Genomic DNA, 17,972 nt, shown 5'->3' with positions numbered 1-17,972 from the left:
TCAGCTTCCATTGACCCTGGCCCTGTTTCTGAAGTTCCAGAGGGTCTCAGTGGGCCGCCAGGAGTGGAATCCCCCCGCCGATTTGAAGGAACAGAAGACAGAGGTCAGTGAAAAGAAACTAATTCCGTCTTACAATTGTCACCTGCCGACTTGCATGGATCTGGAAGGGCCAGGCGTCTCCTGTGTTCCCTTCTTAGAGGGCTTGGGTTACACCTATGCTGAATGTTCACTAGCCCTTTGCTGTTGGTTGATAAGAATTCTGGCAGGTGCCAGCTGTGGTGGAAATGCCACTAATGCCCAGGTCCAATATCAGTGTCATTATTACTGCTAATATTTATTGAGCGCTTCTTTCTGCGCAAGGTACTATGTTAAGCACTTATAAAACATATTGCTAGTTTGTTAATCAACCCCACAACAATCTCAAGATAGACACAATTATAATTCCCCTTCATAAATGAAGAAAGTATCTTACCCAAGGTCACACAGGTCTGATCAACCCTCCTCCGTGGGACAGCCATACAAGCCTGGGGGGCGCCATGGAAGCCTTAGGGTAGGGAGGCTGGTGTGGGGGAACTACCGGTCCTCTGTCAGCCTCCCTGGTCAGCTCTGCAGTGCTCTAGGCTGTCCTGGGTGGGACAGACAGAAGCACATGCCACCTGCTCACATGACTCCAGCTTTGCAGATCAGGAGACCTGCTGCCAGAACATCTTCCCAGAAATTCTGGAAGAGAACTCTGCAAAGGGAAGAGGCAGAATTCTTGCAGTGGAACGGTGAGGCATGCACAGCAATCCCATGGACAGGAGCAGGGCTTTCAATCCCTGTTGGATGGAAGGAGCTTGTGTCAGGACCCCATGGCATGAGCCACCTTTTCTGTCTTCTAGACCTTCCCACCCCACCCGTTCTGTCTCTCTTTCACCCCTGGCTCCTCCCTGCCAGTACCTTCCTTGATATGGCCACACCACGCTGCCAAGTTTACCTGTACATCATTTACATCATCAGCATGAAGAATTTAATGCAGTGATAGAATAAGGACAAGAGCCTAGCAGCTGTATTAGTTGCCTATTGCTGCCACCATCTGAACCCTCTGTCTCTCCTTTGGATCTCCTTTCTTGTATGAAGAAGGACAGCACATGGTTTGACCTGAGTGGTTTTACAGATCTATCCCCTGCCTCTAGAAGTCTGAGACTCAGAAAGGCTTCTTTCCTTTCATCCTCTCTCTTCCTTTTTGGTTCAAAGTGGTTGCATTAGTTTGTTTCTGCCGATCTCATGATCTCAAAACCGTGTGGGTTTCCTATGTATATCCTGGGACCCCCTCCCATCAGACAAGAGGCTCCTCCACAGATCATCCCTGGGGCTGGTCCTAGTTCCCGCTGAGATGGGCAAAGGGGTCAGCAAGTCACACCTGCATTCATTCAAACAGCCCTCTGGGTGACTGGCACTGTGACTTCTGGGCATCCTTGGGCACTCGGAAACTACTTTCTAGCCATACCCCTGGCCTTCTCTCCAGAACACAGGTCCTCACAATGAACTGGCTGAAGCCCCAGCACCTTCTGCAATCTGGACAGGCTGAGATTTCCCCAAGCCTTCAAGTCTTGGTTCCCTTTTGCTTAACAGTTCTCTGAATCAATCAATCAATCAACCGATCCTTTGATCTCTCTCTCCTCTCACCTTTTACTATAAGCAGCAAGAAGCACCCAGGTCACAACTTGGACACTAGCTGAAGTAGGAGAGTGCATCTCTTGTAATTTCTGCTGCATAACTGCAGAATACAATTCCCCTGGGCTTTGGCCACTGGGGACAAGAACACCCTTTCCTGACTTCCAAACCATGCTCCCCATTTCTCCTGGGCCTCTTTGGCCACACCTCTAGCATTCCCATGGCTACCGTGGCCTGTGTGTGCTGGCTTAGGCATCTCTGTGGTGACCTGCATTTCCTTGGGAACTGTCATGGGCAGGACCTTCCACACCCCATTTCTACCAACGGTCAGTTCCAGGCAATCATGTGCCCCAGAATTCTTCCAAATCCTGCCCACCCCCGACTCCCTGGTCCTTCCATGTTTTGAGTTCTTTGCTACAGTGGCATCCCACTACTGGTCCCAAATTGGTATGTTTTCACTGTGACTGTGAAAAATTCTCCCATGGTGATTGAAAACTATACCTCTTTCTCTGTTGACGCTGGAGGTCAGAAACCTACAGAGTCTCACAGGATTGAATCAAGATGCTCACAGGGCTGGCTGCACCTGCGGGCTCCAGGGGAAAGTCCATGCCCTGCCCCTCCAGCTGCTGGAGGCAACCTTGGACTCCACAGGCTCAAGGCTGCAGCCTCCAGTCTCCTCCACGATTGCCTGACCTCCTCCCTTAACTTGGACTCCTGCTTCCCTTTCAGAAGGAGACTCCTGGTGAAATTGGCATCACTGCTGGGCATGGTAGTGGCACACCTGTAATCCCAGCTGCTCAGGAGGCCGAGGAAGGAGGATCTCAAGTTCGAGGAAAGTCTAAGCAACTTAGGGAGAAAAAAATTAAATTTGGGGACAGTGAGATGTTCCAGATGACCTCCCCATGTCAGGCCTTCCTGGCATTACAGGATCCTGCTCCACTAAATCACATTCAAGGTCCCGCCTGGACCTCTTTTAGGAACCATGGTCAGTTCATCACAGGAGGAAATGCACCAGATTACAAGTTGGTTACCAGGACTAGGTAGGGCGTGGGCGAGTGTGAGGGACAGAAGAGGGACAAAGGCCAGGGAGGACAGGGAGGGCAGCTGGAGGAAAGAAGGAAACCCTGTTCTCCATGGCAAGGAAAATGCTGATGGGGTTAGAAACAACTCGTGCGTGATGAGCCCAGTCACTTCAAATGAGATCTATGTACAATGATGCGTGTTCGCCAGCACGAGTGAGTTTACAGAGAGGAATGAGAATGAACATTCCCTGATGTGTGACTGACACTGGGACATGGGGTCCAGTTCTTCTATTTTTTTTGTATTGACTTGATTTCCTTTTTCTTATAAGCAGCATGTAATTATTTACATAATTTAAAAATAACACAAGTATTTTAGGTGACAACACTTTTAAAAATTGTTTTGATGAAAGAAGTTTAGTTTCTCCATCCCAAACCTGTACAAGAGAGTGTCAGATTGGCCTGCCTCGGGTCAGTGATTAACCTGATCCAAGCAGCCTGGGAGGCAGAGTCCCCTGGCCCCAAAATGGCCACCAGGCACCTTCAGCATCAGAGGATGAGAGAATGGGAAGTTCCCAGAGAGGGAATATCAGTTACTCAGAATTGGGGGTTTCGTTAGAGAAGACCTGTGTGTGGGCGATGATCACAGCATGACTGACATTCCCACGACTGGGGCCTTGGTCTTTGAGGGCCACTGAGATGGCCAAGATGGTGCCCATGAGGGGTGCAGCTGAGCCAGAGGTGGGGAAGGGGTGGGAGACAGGAGGCCAGAAGGGAGAGAAGAAAGATGGGAGCTGTTGAGAGGGAAGAGGGAAGCCGAGGTTAGAGCCAGAGAGAAGGGGAGGGCTGTCCAGGCCGAGCCCTGAGCAAGTCCCCAGAGAGATGCTTCGAGGAACCTCGTCCTGGCCCTCACTGGGCACCAGCCTCCCTCCTGCAGAGGCTCAGAGGGACAGTGTCCAGTCCCGCTCTATCTTACCAGTAGGTGACCTGGACCAAGTCATTTAGCCTCTGGGTCTCAGCTTCAAAGTGGGGGCAACAGTGCTTTCTTCCCAGGGGGTCCTTGGAGGACTCTGGTGATGACATAAAGCACTTAGGAAAGAGGAAATACCCCACAGGTCACTGTTGCCATTAACAACCATGACATACTCCGAGTCAGAAAACAGAGAGTGGGCATTGGAGGCCTCAGTGCAAATAAGGCTCCTGAAGAGTGACTGGGATTTGGAGGTGATGGCTGCCCCTCAGGGACATGTGAGGACTGAATGGATGCAGACAGATGTAAAGCTCCTAGGACATGTCCTCACAGCTGTCCTGTATGTCACAGAGAAGGGGGAGGGGTGGGGGAAGGAGAAACAGGACAGAAAGACCCTCCTGAGCAACAGCAGGAGGGAGGGATGGGATGGAGGGAGAGGAAGGAAGAAGGAAGGGCAGGGGCGGGAGGGTCTCACAGAGGAAAGACAGGAGCAAGAAGAGGGGGCAGGTTGCCAGGTAGGCGGAAACAGAGGCCAGGACAGAGGGTGAGAGCTGGCGCCAGCTCTCCCTCCTCCCCCATCACCTCTGACCCCTCTGTTCCCACTGCACCTTTAATGAACTCTCACCCTAAAGCCCCTGCCCTCCACCACCACGCCAGGTGCCCCTGCTGCTCAGCGTGTCCCCTACCTGCCGCCTGGGCCCTCTGTGGTGTGGCTGCTGCCTCTACAGCCATTTGTCTCTGAGCCATCTAGATCCTCTTGACCCCAAGTACCGTCAACCATGCCAACCCGTCTGCTGCCACTGCCAGCCTCCACTGGTTAACCTATCAGCTCACCAGAACTATAAATGTCCTGCTGTCACCTGCTATCTGTCCATCGCCCCTCCTGCCTGTGTTCAGGGCAGTAGAGTCTACAAAAAGAGACCTGATCTCTAAGCAGGAGCTGACCCCTGCCAGGGAAGAGCCAGGTTGGGCTCTGCCACAGCATCCCCTGAGTGCTGTTCCTGGGCCGTGGTGGAGGGGACGCACTAGTGGGCCATCAGCATGGTGCCATCTGCTGCGCCCAGCTCGATACTCCTCAGAGTGGATCCATCACACCGGGTGATGTATATGTCCATCAAGTTGCCACTGGAGTGGATCCTGGGCCACCTCCTCCTCACTTCCCTGGCAGGAGGGAGCATGTCATTCCAGCCAAACAGCATTCCTAGGCTCTGCCCACTGTGCCCAGGGCCTGAGAACTCAGGTCAGCTGCAGTGGTCATGGGAGGGAAGTGTCTCCCAGGTCCTCCCCTGGTCACTGGGCCATGCCACATGCAGGAGGGTGTGCAGGTCAGATCAGGGACAGGCGCACCTACATCTACCAGGCACTCTGCTGAAGGTGGGATCCAGGGATCAATCAGAGGTGGATACAGCAGTTTGGAGAGGAAGACAGGGTGTGTTCCAAAGCCAGTAAGTACTGCTACAGAGCTAGGTGAGGGTACCCTCCTTGGCATCACCATTTGCACGTGCTTTACATACACAGTAGAAATGGCCACTGCGACTTCTGGACTTACCCATGGAGTGCTGCGGAGGATGAACTGGTTGCAGCTACGGGCCAGAGCCTAGCACTTGGCAGGCCTCCAGCAGTGAGAACCACCAGCTGGAGACAGGAGGTCACCTGCATGTCCCTGCCCCACCCCCGGGCACATGCTTTCTGACATTTGCTTCTGTTTCCTCACCTGCAAAATGGGCGGAAGCTGGGAAGTCCCCACTGGGTTCCCAGGTGGAGGAAGCTGACTAGCACGCGAAGCCGCTGCACCTGCATCCTGCACAGCCCGTCACTGCAAAGTGCAAGTCCTTCCCCAGGGTCATTGCAGCTCCCACCCCAAGACTCCCCAGGGTGGCAGTTCTTCCGGAGCTTGAACTTTCTGCCCAGGATGTGGCATAGCAGCGTCCACATCCTGGAGAGGAGTGAAAGAGATGTGCTCCAAGCGCCAGACTGGGTGTGGTGCTTAGCAGGCTCTCAGTGTCCCCGTGGTGACGAGTGCAGGTGTCACTCATTTCTGTAACCAAAACCAGCATTGGAGTAATCAAGGTGGTGGCTTCCCTGACCTCCAGAGGTTCATCAGGACGCATTTCAGGGAAATGAATGCGTGTCACCATGCTGTAAATAGAAGGCATGTTCGCCCCTCCAGCCCCTCTGTGTCTCCTCTTGGGGTGGAGGGGGCTTCTGCCACTGGCCAGCCTCTTCCCTTATGTCCATTTCCTAGGGCTTCCATAACAAAATACCACAAACTGGGCAGCCTAAAGTAACAGAAATGTATGCTCTCATGGTTGTGGGGGGAACAGGTCCAAAGTCAATGTGTCAGTATACTCACCTCTTCTGGAGGCTCTGAGGGAAAATCTATTCTCTGCTCTTTCCAATCTCTTTTATTTCCTGCTTTCTTCCTTTCTCTTCATTTCTGTGTTCCTTAAGACTCAATCCATCTCATGTTGAAAGGGTATTTATAGGCCAGTTCACATCTTAATAAGAAAATGAGAGAAAAGGTTTCCACCTCCCAGGCCCTGTTCCTCTTGGGGGGGTCACTGGACTGGCACAGCTGGTGGGTTATGAAAAACTTGAGGGACAGCAGGGGACCTGAGAATTGGGGTCATTCCTTCTCACTTGAGGTCCCAGGCTCAACGTCTCTGGCCACCCTATCAGGGCCAACCCTTACCTCTGCTCCCATGGTCAGCATGGCCCTCAGCCCATCTGAAAGGGTCTACTCACCAGCCTGCTGAGGCCTGTACCCCTTTCCTTGAAAAATACACACCCCCGGCCACATGGCCCTCTCCCCTCTCTATCCAGTGCCGAACCCCAGTCCTGAGCATGGAGCCCACTGTAGGCAGTCAGTGACACTCACCAGGGACCCGCTGCCTCACTGTGCAGACACGGCTCAGCAGGGGCGAGCGGTCTGCCTGAGTCTGCCCAGTCAACTCCGCTGACTCCACAGTTCCTGCCTTTAGCTTACATTTATTCCCTTGTCTATAAAACGGGGACAGGGATGGTGCCTGGGTACCTCAGATGAGAAAGTCACAGAACCTGGAGATGCTCCTTCCGGCTGTGTGGGGACCTGAATCAGAACAGGGGGCCAGGGTCTGTTCCCTCTTCACGCTGGACCCTTGGAGGAGCCCATAAAACCCATCATTGCCTGGTTCATGACACCCCCTCAAACACGCCCTGGCTCACATAAAGTGTCCCCCAGTCGTAAAACCTGGAATGTCAGAGCTGGCAGCAACCGGCCACCCTTCCGCCGGGGGCTCCGAGGCCTCTGAACAGTGCAGAGCTGGTAAGGATGTGAAGATGTAGCGGCCCGTAGCCCCCCGGCCACCTGTGCCAAGTGGGTTCTGGGAAGCAGAGGCTGAGAGGGGGCGGGGGTGATGGGTCCCTGCACCTGGGAAGAGAGAGGGCAGGGGTGCTGGGGACCCTCTCTTCCCTGGGAAGAGAGAGGGCAGGGGTGCCGATGGGCAGACCTCTGCCAGCCCCTGGGCTGCAGAACAAAGTCAGGAGTCCTGAGCTGCGTAGCAATGGCCGCAGCCTGCTGCTGAGGCCTTGCACACGGGTCAGGTGGGACCGAGGAAGGCTGTGTCCCACTGCTTTTCTCCCACATGGTCCACAGGAAGTACAGGACCTGCAGAGGCAAAGGTGGATAGCTGGAGTCCTCCCTGACTCCAGCCTCACATTGGGGGAGAGGATGCTGGCCCCAAGCCCACAGCCCTGCAGGGACCTGGGGCTGATCTCTAGAAAGTTCTCTGTGTGTACCTGTCAGTGAGCAGGACTCTGGTCCAGGGCTCCTGCCCCTGCCCAGGTAACTGCACCAGGCCACCTGGAGATGCTTCAGGGCATGGTTCTCACCCAGTGGTCAGGGCCAGGGTATAGCTACACCCTCTGCCAGGCACAGGACAGACCCACCTCAAGGAATCACTGGCCCCAGGTCTGCAGGGCCCAGCTGGGAAATGCTGCACCCAGTCTCCCCAGAAGGCTGGAATGAAATTTGGTAGGCATGTGCAACAGTTTGATGATGGGTTTCCTGACTCAGACTGTGACCCAGACTAAGTTGGGACCCTGTGTTCTCCAGCTCTGGCCTGATGGAGCCGTCTGCCGCCCAAAGCTTCTGTTCTCCTCTTCCCTGGCCTCCGCCCTAGCTGTTCCAGGCCTGGATGCTCCCGAACACCCATGCCAGCCTTGCTCGGTGCCTCACCTGATGCTCGATATTTTCCAGGATTTCCTCAATTAATCTGCACAGACTCCACCCTCTGCAGCAGGCATGGGTATTGTCCCTAATTTAGAGATGAGGGAACAGAAGCACAGAAGGTCCCTGTGACTTGCCCAGGGTCACACAGGGAACAAGAGAGTCAGAAGCCCAGCTCGGGCAGGCCCTGGAGCACAGGGGAGTAAGAGCTGCTCCATCCTGGCTCTTCAGAGCGGGTCTGCCTGTCCCTGTGATAGTCTGCATCCCCTGCCAGACTCTGGGTCCTGGGCCTGTGGGACTTTGTGCCTGGTCCCGGCTCCTGCCTCAGAAATGGCACTCTGGACACACCACCCAGGAGTTAGGATTGAAGGTCAGGTCAGGCTCTGGGCCTCGTAGAATCCTGAAGGGAGATGGACCCATTTGAAGAAGCCTGCTCTCAGCTTGGCGGAAGTCACAGGCACCGTGTGTGTTGCTGTGACTTGATGTCTCATAGTTCCCAAGGCTGCCAGTCCAAAACCAAGGCATCCTCAGGACCACACGGCTTCCGAAGGCTCTTAGGAGAATGTTCCCTTGTCTTTTCCAGTTCCCGGTGGCCCAGATGCTCCTTGACCTGTGATCATGCACCTGAACCCTCTGCACTGTCTGCACCTGGCCTCTCCCTCATCTGGTGTCTTCTCTGTTTCTTCATCACTGGATTTAGGGACCACTTACTCCCAGGATGATCTCATCTTGCAATCCTTAATTATATCTGTGAAGAACCTGTCTCCAGATAAGGTCGCCTTCCAGGTCCCAGGGGTCAGGACACAGCTGTATCTTGGGGGCCTCCATTCAACGGTGACAGTGGTGGAGTCCAACACTGTACCCAGGACACTGGCACTAGAACCCACTCTGTTCCTTCAATTCCGATACCCAGGGCTCTGAACTCACTGGAGACTTCTTCCAGACCATCCTCTTTGATCCTCAGCCCACCCGGGCTCTGCTCTCAGGGGCGGAGGCTCAGAGAGTGGAGTTTTCCCACAGCCTCAACTTTCCGACCTCACCCTGCCTCTCACCTTTGGGGGCAGCTCATCGATACAGCTTCTCACGTGTTATCCACAGAGGATACTGACTGACAAAGGTTGGGGGTGAACCCCAGGAATCAGCTTTTTTTTTCCCCAAGTTCCCAGAGGTGACCTCTGCATAGTTAGTTCTGGGAACATGAGCTGGTCCCTATTGCTGGGTAAGAAATCCCCCCAACTCTTAGTGGCTTAAAACACCCATTGAAGTCTGTTCAGGGTTTTGTGGGCCTGGGATCTGGGAAGTGCCCATGTGGGTCGTTTTCCCTTGGGGGTCTGGCATGCGGTGGCAGTCACAGGCTGGGGCTTGGTGGGGCTGGACTAAGCCTGGCTCACTCAAGGCTGGCAGGTGATCTGCTCTCTGCTCTGCCAATGGGAACATCGACCCATAGCCTCTTCAGCACCGTGGACTCTGGTCACTGGATTTCCCGGACAGGTGCTCAGGGACCTCTGCATGTGGCCACAGAGCATCACCTACTCCACTTTCTTGGTTATGACAGAGTTGGGAGCCCACCCAGATTCACAGAGGAGATAGCGCCCCAGCCCCCGTCTTTCATCTGGCTGAATGTCCACCACAGCAGCTTCTATCAAGATGGAAATCCTCATGGAGAGGGGAGCTCCAATCCTGTGCAAAGAGTCCCCTCCTGTCCCACTAGAGAAATGTCCTTTAGTCACCAGGGAGGGGACAAAAAGTAGGGAACCTTCTCTGCCAGCCCCAGCCCTTTCTTCACCCAGCCCCACCCTTGCTGCCTGTGACAACCAGAATGTACGTGTTCTGGTGCTGAAATCCTAACCTCTAATGGGGCGGCCTCAGGAGGCAGGGTCTTTAGGGTGATGAGGTCGTGAGGGTGGGGCTGTCTGGAAGCGGGTTAGTGCCCTTATAAAAGGGACCCCAGCGTCCCCTTGTCCATCACAAGATGGAAGGGGCCATCTGTGAATCAGGAAGCAGCTACACCAGACACCGACTCTGCGGGCAGATTGACCTTGGGCTTCCCAGCCTCCAGCACGGTGGGCAATGAATTCCTGTGGTTTATAAGCCACCCAGCCTGTGGTGCTTTGTTACAGCAGCCCACAAAGACCATCACCACCCCTCTCCATGGGACAGGGAGGAAAGAGGGCAGCTCTGGGGACTCCGATGAACCGGCTCCAGGAGGGACCATGGCATCCGACTCTCAGAATGAAGGCAGGGCTGCCGGCCTGCTCCCTGACCTCCCGGACAAGCGCTTCTCCCTCCACTCACTCAACCACCTTGAGGCTGAACCCTTGACCTCAGCATCCCCCCGTCTGATGTTACCACAGCCATAAGTGTCCTTGCAGCTTCTGATGCCCACAAGTGATGAAGCCTGAGCCAGCCTTGGAGAAGAGTCCCTCAGCCCCGTCTCCCCGATGGCTCTGCTGTCGGTCAGCCAGGCATGCGAGCAAGGCTGGAATCACCCGGCCACCATACAGCTGGCCAGCTGCCTGCAGACACACTGGCCAGTCCAGCCGGGCCCAGTCCACTGGACCCCTCCAGAGCCTCACTGGTCAACTCACAGGGTCATGAGCAGAATCAGTGGTGGCTATTTTGAGCCCTGCATTTTGAGTGGCTTTTAAATCACCCACTGACCCTAAGGTCCCACGGGTCGGGCACCTTCCTGCCATCCAGGCTGAGCATGTGAGCTAGACTCAATAATACCTCCTGCCTGTAGCCACATCCTGACCCCCAGGACCCAGGAATCTCTTGCCTGAGGTGGCAGAGACTTTGCAGATGTGATTGAGAACCTTGATGTGGGGTGACTGTCTTGGATTCTCTGAGTGCATCAAAATCCCAAGGATCCTTACAAGAGGAAGTCAGACTCAGAAAGGAGAACTGGGGACAAAGGCAGAGAGAGAGAGATCAGAAGATCTCCAGAATGGAGGCAGGACCAGGAGCCTGGGGATGTGGGCAGCCTCCAGTCACTGGAAAAGGCGCGGAAATGGATTCCCTCACGCCACCTCTCTGCTTCTCCTGCCGACAGATGACAAGTGAGAATGTCACAACCCAGGGAAATTATCTTCCCTTCCCTTTCACCACATAATTTTCTGCCTGGGTGATTTTTGGCTACAAAAAAAAAAAAATGTTGGGGGAGAATTATCATTCAGGAAAAAAAAATAGGAGACCCCAGCCACCGACAGACAGGCTGTCCCACGGGTTAAAATGAGACTCCCGTCCTGTGAACTCAGGGAGCTGGGGTGGGGTGTTCACACACGCTGGGTAGCACCAGGAGGGTCGAGCTGGGGCCCCAGCAGCTCCAGGGCTGGAGGCACCTGCAGGGCATTTTGGGGAGGTGCCCCAAAGGCCCCCACCTGTCGTTGCTCACCTGGAGGATCCCGGGACAGAGGCAGTTACCGGCCATCCAGCACCACCTGGCTCTCCAGCCTACTGTGCCCAGGGAGCACTTGCCCCCACCCCGCCTATGGTTTTCTGGAAGTTTCTTTTCCCTCCCACTTCACACATACATGTCCAGGACCTGTTCTACAGGTTGGCAAGCAAAGATTTTTTTTAATCTATTATTTTTACTGATTTAAAATTTAAAATTTCAAATCTTACAAGAAATGGGTCACCAAGGCCAGATACAGCTGTCTTCTGGACTCGGCAAGTAACCACTGCTAATGGGGTTTGGTGTCCATTTTTCCAGACTTTTCCATGTGGATACCATGATTTAAAATGTGTGCACAGACAGCTATTTGATCCTCACCCAGTACTGCATGTATGGCATGGCCTTAGGCACGTTCATTAACCTCTCTCTAAATTTTTTTTTTATTTACCCTCATTTTTTTTATTGTAAACAAATGAGACAGGGTATTGCTAAGTTGCTTAGGGCCTTACTAAGTGGCTGAGACTGGTCTTGAACTCCAGATCCTCCTGCCTCAGCCTCTGGAGTTGCTGGGATTTCCTCTTCTGTAACATGGGCATTGTCAATGTATTGTAGGCTGTAGGGAAAATTATATGAATTAGTAAACAGTGATTCTGCCTCTCTGGGACCCAGTTTCACTGTCTCTAAAATAGAGATGATGGACAGCATAGCGGACTCCTCGAGGAGGGTCCTAGATAATGGGCGTGAAGTGGATTGCAGAGTCTCGCTCAGCATAAAGCCTCCCCCCAGTCTGCCCCTAAATCGTGGCTGCTGCTCTCCTTATTAATTAGCTCCAGTATGACTTTGCATCCAAGGGATCAGCTCTTGCTGGATGCAGTCCTGGATGTCTGGGACAGGCCAGCTTTGCAGGGTTGGTGAGACCCAGGGGTGACATCCATGCACACCCCTGTGTCTGAGGACGGCTCTCTTCCCAGGTGGATGCTGGCTTTCCTGCAAACCAGAGTAGTCATTAACCAGGACAGGTGAGGCCCCTGTTCTCTGCTTCTCTTGGAGACCCAGATCCCCATGTGTTGTATCCCCATTTTCAGTATCTGCAGAGTCCTCCCCTGCCCTGTCCTATGATTATTGCATTTCCAGATTTCCCTCAACCAGAGTGACAGACTGCATCCAACGGCATGCGGAAGTGCATCTGAGAACCAGGTGTTTTCTACTAAGCCAGATATTATGGTAACATGCAGAAACGTAGAGGAACACCATCCTTCTCATTGAATTTTGATTTTTTTATTTTAGGAAAAATGTTATTAGCTTTCCATAAAACATGTCACTATGTTATGAGTTTTTAATTGTTGCTTTAAGATAAATGTAATATTCTCCAACGTCTGTTTTCATTTCTAAAACAGCATGTACTGGCAGGTAAGACCCGCATAGGAGAATATCCTGTAAGACCCTCAATATTTGAAGACCCTCATGGGTCCTGAGAGCCAGTGACGGGCTGGGCTGTGACTCCCTGGCAGGATCGCAGGGGCTGGGAGCATTCAGCCCCACCCAGAGCATGGCAGGGTTGCTTCTGGGATAAGGTCAGCACAGTCACTGGGCAGGGAAAAGGGCTGGGTCAGGCTGCTGGGCAGTAGCTGAGACATGTCCACCCCTCAGGGTCATAAGATCAGCAGGGGACATGGAAAAATACGATAAAAACGTTGCTTTGTGGAACTCAGGGGAGTCTTGCATGGGGCTGGTCACTAGGACAGGGACGGACTGGCCAAGGGTTCTCTCAAGTAACCGAGATGCTGGGCACCCCGGGGAACTGCCTGCTAAAGCTGTGCACCCCTAACTGCCTGCAAGGCCAGCCCTGGCTGAGGAGGGTGTGCAGGGCTGGGCCAGAGCCAATTGCTGCCTCCCGGGGGGTGAGGCTGAGCATGGATGCCAGGGTGCGCCCTCTCCCGCTGTCCCCCCAGGAAGCTCCCAGCCGCTTGGTGGCCCCAGCAAATCCCGTGAGTGGACCTTTGGCTTAAGGGGCACCCATTAGTTGTGCTGATTACAGAGAGAAAATGGAGAGGTCAGTAGGACCAGAAGAGAGGCAGATGATGACTCATGGGCAGCGAAGGGCTTCGTGGTCATCAGAGTGAGCTGGTAACCTTATCAAGACTAGGGGTTCAGCATGAGAGCAGAGGTGCCCCATGAGGAAAAGATGCCGAGAACCACCCTCAGGGGCCACAGGAAAGGCGCACATCCAGAGTGGGCTCTGGAAGGAATGGGATCAGACAGGTTTCCCTGCCCACGGGAGTCACAGTTCTCACAGCTGGGCTCCAGGACTGCAGGGTGGTTGGCTGCCAGAGGGGCCAGTCATGCAGGGCTCTGAGGATGACTCCCAACTCTCCGAACATTCCAAACATTCCAGAAAATTCCCATGCTGTGGTCCAGGTACCATAGCTGAAGCTCCACCAGGAAGAAACAGTAGTTGAGAGTTCAATAAGGAAATGAGTGTGCTGGTCAGGAGAGTCCGGGGAGCAGAGTCAAGAGCTTGGCCTCCCTCTGCCTGGAAGAGGCTGGGAGGCAGGAGTTCCACCACCTGGAGCTCAGGCCTTCTCTGCGGGGTCCATGCCACCACTGCAAGGGGTGAAGGCTGCCTCCTGGGACAGGAAGCCCGTGTCACTCTTGTTGTGCGTGAAGCCAAACATAATCATGACACAACAGGTTCCCTGGCAGCATTAGATTCATGGAGGAAATGGATTAGGAAAAGAAATCTAAAAAGCCTCCTTGCTGGATAGTCAAAAAAAGTTTGAGATGCATCATCACCATGCAAATGGGTGGTCAGGAGCCCTGGTTTCAGGTGAGGGAATCTGTGGGCCCAGGGCGCATTGCTGTGGGTCATGGGGCAGAGGCCACACCCAGCTGCTTCCTCTCCAGACACCAGGTGGTCCGCCAGCCAGTGCCTCCTACTGGTCACACAGAAGCCAGAGAGGAAGGGAGCAGATGCAGAGGCAGAGAGTGGAGACCCAGGGCCTCTGTCCACCCCAGAAACTGGGCTGACATTGTGTGGTCTAGTGATGTCAATCGTGATAATGGAGGAGCTTAAGGTTGCACAGGAAGTCAGACAAGCAGAGGGGCAATCTGTCAGCTGAGTGACGTATATAAAGAGGTTGTGTGAGGTGGAGAGGAGGCAATGAATGGTCCAGAAGGGGGTCCCCGCTAAGCTGGGCTAGGCCCTGAGAGATTACTAGCAAGCTTCACAACCCTGAGCCCTCTTGCCTCTGAGCCTCCATTCACGCCCTTCCACACCAGATTGCTTATCCTTCCCCTCTCCACTTGCTTAAGCTTGAGGTCCAGCTTCTCCAGAAAGCCTTTTCATCCCTGAATGAGGTCTATGCCAACTTTTTTCTTGACATTTCTTAGAGCTAGAGACGATCCCAACACTGAACCATTTCTGGAGTCTTGTCTCCCTGAACAAAAGAGTGAAGGCCTGGTGTTGGGGGAGGTCAAGGCCCAGGCCTCGACTGTAGCCCACAGAGAGCCATGGCTTGCTCACTGGAACAGCAGCCCCAGCCTTGGTGGCACTCAGAAGGTTCACTTCCCAGGCTGGTCTTCTGGAACCTCTTGGGGGTGGGGTCTGGTCAGGGCTGTTTTAAGCACGTCCCCGGGGAACTGAGGAGTGGCCAGGCTCAGGAGGAATGATGACAGGTTTCAAAAGCGGATTCGCCCCCAGGCATGTGTCGCGTCCTTCAGGTTTTAGGCAGAGGTAGACTTGGCTAAGGTGCACATTGGGATGAATTCCTACCCAGGAGAACCCTGAAGCCAGTCACTCAGACCACCAGGGAGTGCTCCACCCCAAGCTCTCCCTCGGCCTCCCCTGGGAGGGGAGTCACTCAGTGATTTTGGCCCTGGCTCTTTCCCTCTGTGGGTGCCCGCAGGTGTGTCTGTCCTTGCCTCTCGGTTAGCAGGGGCTTCCCTCCATGGCTGAGCGGTGTCAGGAGCCTGGCAATTGCTCTGTCTGTTTCTCCAGTCTCTGTGGATGGTGGAGTTGTTCCGGAGTTCCTACTCGAGAGATACTTTCCTTGCTTCTCTCTTTCCCTTACACCCTGAATCCAGTTTTCAGGGGTGAACGTGTGGACGCCAGCTCTCCCTTTGCTGTGGGCAGGTGCAGGGGGCTGGGAAAGCAAATGGAAGGTACCCAGGTTGGGGGCTGGAGACAACCAGCTATCTCACCCTGTCCACCCCGCCCCCACACGATGCTGTGGCCTGGTTTAATTTCCTGTCTGAAGGGACGGCGAGCCCTTCCGCGTTGCCTCTGCGCAGTTAATGCCTCTGCAGGTCACCCATGATGGCGAGCCAGCCAACTCGAGGGCCACAGACCCTGCTCTGGAACTTGGAATGCCTTGTCCCCTCTCCATCCACCACAGCTGTGGGTGGGACCTTTCTAGTCCTCAAGTCTTGGCCTCCTGTCACCCCCCAGGGGGACTGCCTGCTCAAGCTAGGTCCTCCTGCTGACCCTGCTGCCTGTCTACTGCTTGGAGTCCATTCCCCACGAAACCCCGTGGGGTCAGGGTCCCTGTCCTGGTCACGGGTGCCAGGTTCTCAGTCCACATCTGAATGAGTGACCTCAAGTGAGGAAGGGTGTGCCCTGGCCCCAGTGCGCTGGCAGACGCTGTCCCGCGGGGCAGTGCTGCTGCCAGCTTGTGTGGCCTCAGGTCCCTGCACAGAGGGACCTGGCCGTGCAGGCTTAGCCTGGGCAGAGGGTGGACCCTCACCTGGGTCATTTCCCTGAAGCCTTCCACACTTGCAGCCCACGCCCAGCTCACCACGGTGCTCACCAAACGCTGCTGCATTCCTGCCTAGACTTTGCCTCCTCTGCTCTCCCGGAAGCTTCTGTGCCTCTCACAAGGAGATCCCTGGATGGGCTGTGGTCTTACTGACACTGCACCCTATATGAAGCTCTTGCAAGTGTGACTCTGGGGCTCCTGCACCCCAGCCCAGGGCCGTGGGGCGGACTCCTGGCTGATGCCTGCTGGGGGCCCAGTGGAGCGGCTGCTGCTCTGGGAGGGGGTGATGGAGTTGCTGGAGGACCACCCTCTTCCCGGCCTCTGCCCACCTGCCTCTGCCCCATTTTTGCCTCTGGCATATTCTGGACTCAGAACACTTCAGTGATGCAGGAAACAGGAGTGGAGGGGAGGAAGCAGGGAGATGCATGCCACCCCCCAGGCCCTCCAGACAGAGTCCCCACACTTCTGTCCACCCCACACAGCAGAGCCAGTCTCCTCTCCATGCAAGGCCTGGCCTTATCCTCCCGCTGCTGCAAGAGCCCCAAAGCTGGGCTTGCTCCTTGTTTTGGGTACCAGGATTGACCCAGGGTCCTTAACCCCCAGCCCACTTTATATTTTATTTAGAGACAGGGACTCGCTGAATTGCACAGGGCCTCACTGAATGAATGAGGCTGGTGTTAAACATTCTATCCTCCTGCCTCAGCCTCCCGAGCCAGCCACTGTGATCACACGCATGGGCCACCGCGCCTGACTCAGGCTTGCTCCTCGGAAGCCAGCCCTCATTCAGGTTCTGTCCAGCCTCATATCTATCTGAGCATCCAGGATAGAGGACACACCTACCCCCAACCCTGGGGGGTCTCTGGGTGCAGACAGAACCTGCTCTGCAGAACGGGAGGACGGGCCTCTGTGCAGGTCTGGTGGCCCCAGGGGTGTTGCCAGGGAGCAAGGGCCAGGACCCGGGTAGGACCCCCCCTCTCAAGGCCTCCAGGGACCACCAGACCTTGGCCAGATCCTGGGGAAGCCTGATCCCTTGCTCTGCGGCCATGCCGGCATCAAAACCAGAGATGGAATGGGAATAAAGAGAGCAAGGAGAAAGCACCACCCCCACCCGTGCTCCATGGTGGTCACTGTCATACAAACCCATTTCCCGAAAGACGGCAGGTCCCAGGGGGAGAAGGGCCAAGAGGAATATTTCATCAGCCGTGTACACGTGTAAACTGAGATGGGCTGAAAGGCTGACCCAGTTCCTGCTTGGAGGGTGGCAGGGCGGCAGGGCCATCCCTCTCCCAGGTCATCGGCAGGAACACAGGGGTCCCTCCAGTCCAGGAGGAAAGGCCCTCTGGAGAGTGGTTCTGGGCACACAGTTTAAAAGGCCGTATGTCTATATATATTTATATATTTTGTATTTAGAAATAAGAATTCAGTTACACACAATAGGTGAAAAATGAAGACTGGGAAACTGTCTCACCCCATGAGGCCTGGGTGGCTGTGAGGAGAGGGGGACCCACGTTCCTGGCTCCTTGGCCCCTTCCCACTTGGGGCTTGGTGATCATTCTGCACCAGTAAAGGAATTGCAGACCCCGTGACGTCTGCCTCGCTTTGGGTTGAAGCCCAAGGTGATTCTGCAGCCAGGTCCCCACAGCACATGTCCAGGGAAACCCAGGGTCATCCTTGGGGTTGGAGGGGGCGGGTCACAGGGTCATTTCAGGGCTCAGGCTGGGGCACCCTCCTCTGAGGGCCTGGGGTGCCAAGGAGTCAGGCATTCACTGCTCCCAAGAGGCTGGTGCTGTCTCTGGTCTTGCAGATAGTCACCAGCCCGCCTGCTCAGGGACAGGGAACCCCCACCAGGTGGGTCCTGCAGACAGTGGCTGCCTTGTTTTTGATGCTGGTTGGGGACATCGTGCAGGTTTGGGTAGGGACACGAAGAACACGGCCCAGCAAGGGTCAGATGGACGGCAGTGACTTGGCCACG

Source organism: Sciurus carolinensis, unplaced genomic scaffold (assembly GCF_902686445.1).
Source record: "Sciurus carolinensis unplaced genomic scaffold, mSciCar1.2, whole genome shotgun sequence".
NCBI lineage: Eukaryota > Metazoa > Chordata > Mammalia > Rodentia > Sciuridae > Sciurus > Sciurus carolinensis.
Note: the sequence above shows the minus strand (reverse complement) of the source record.